The following is a 1,525-nucleotide window of genomic DNA, read 5'->3' as shown; positions in this document are numbered from 1 at the left end:
TATACCGCTGATAGTTGTTGTTGACAACGGATAGTTTTTGTTGACAAAACAACGGCACTAATTTTATTCAAGGGAAAAAATACTGTAACACCGTTGTTTATATTCCACGGCGTAATTGTTTTCACCTCAATAGACGTCAGTGATTGGTTGAAATTACCGAAATACGACAATTTTTTACATGAAATAACTTCGAATACAAAATTTTTTATCTGTTCTATAACACAAAATATACAAGTATTCGAAGTTTGAAAGTGTTTCGGTACCAAAAACACTACATAAAAAAATGTTGCCCGTCAAATCACAAATATCCGGAGATTGTCTATTACATCGATTCCAGCACTACATTGGGTACTTAATTTATCGACCTTCGAAAGGATGGAAGGCAAAGTCGACCTCGGCGGAATTTGAACTCAGAACGTAGCGGCAGACGAAATACCGCTAAGCATTTTGGTCGGCATACTAAAATAATAATAATAATAATAACAATAATAATAATGATGATAATATAATGAAATGAGATAGATGGCTAAGGGTTGTTTTGACTCTTATTTCTAGCAATGCTAGTGCTAACAAGCACCCTCTGTCACTTTAGTGACGTCTATATTTGTGCTTTTCGGTTGTAAACTGAGAATAGCCAGTTGAATAATTTACACACACACACATCAGCGGTCGTTAACAGTCAAATTCCACACGTATATACATATATTTATATATAAGTATTCACAGTATACAATAGGAGGAAAGCATATATAGTATACAATCTAAAAGGATAAAAAGGGAGTATACACACCCATACACATATATGATGGGCATCTTAGTGTTTGAACGCTAATTATCCACGTAGGTCATGAAAAAACTGAAGCCTGCAGGACTTTCTGAATGGCAAGCCTTAATGAAAAATTACCTAAAATTTCTTAGTGGTGAGGCCCGTCATATCGCATGTAACTTGCTTCTCGAAAAAAGTTGTTCCCGCCTGGTCTAAACTCTTTTTCTTTTTTTTTTACTCCATTAGTCTTTCGTCTTTCTTAATCAAAACATGTTTCTTATGTTTCATTTATTACTATTTCATTTATAGATATATCTAATTATAACTTATATATATATATTTTAATTTTCAATTTATGTTAGTTTTTACGCGGTATGCGTTTGTGTTTTCTATTCCGAATGCAAACTGCGTTTGTATATTGTCAAACAGCGCTAGACTATAGGGCTTTCCTATAAGGTGTTACCCACCCCTGATTAGAACTCTCCCGTATGACATGTACGCATGCTCAGTGACTTGCTTTAACAGTTGCAATCAGCTGAATGCACATTGCCAGTAACATTTGATATAATTACCCACACTCTGTGGTCAGGATTCTTTTTTTGGTTTGATGTCGGTAGCGAAGGGATTACCAGACACCGGACAATACAGTGAGAGCAGCTTTCACTCACATCGTGGTATTCGATGCTGTGTACGTGTCTGTCGTGGTAAAATATGCCACTCCTTAACTGTTGCTTTACTTTCATCCGTAGCACGAGGTAA

The sequence above is a fragment of the Octopus bimaculoides genome, chromosome 10 (assembly GCF_001194135.2).
Source record: "Octopus bimaculoides isolate UCB-OBI-ISO-001 chromosome 10, ASM119413v2, whole genome shotgun sequence".
NCBI classification, from domain to species: Eukaryota; Metazoa; Mollusca; class Cephalopoda; order Octopoda; family Octopodidae; genus Octopus; species Octopus bimaculoides.
The sequence above is the reverse complement of the archived record's forward strand: the minus strand, read 5'-3'. Positions refer to the sequence as shown.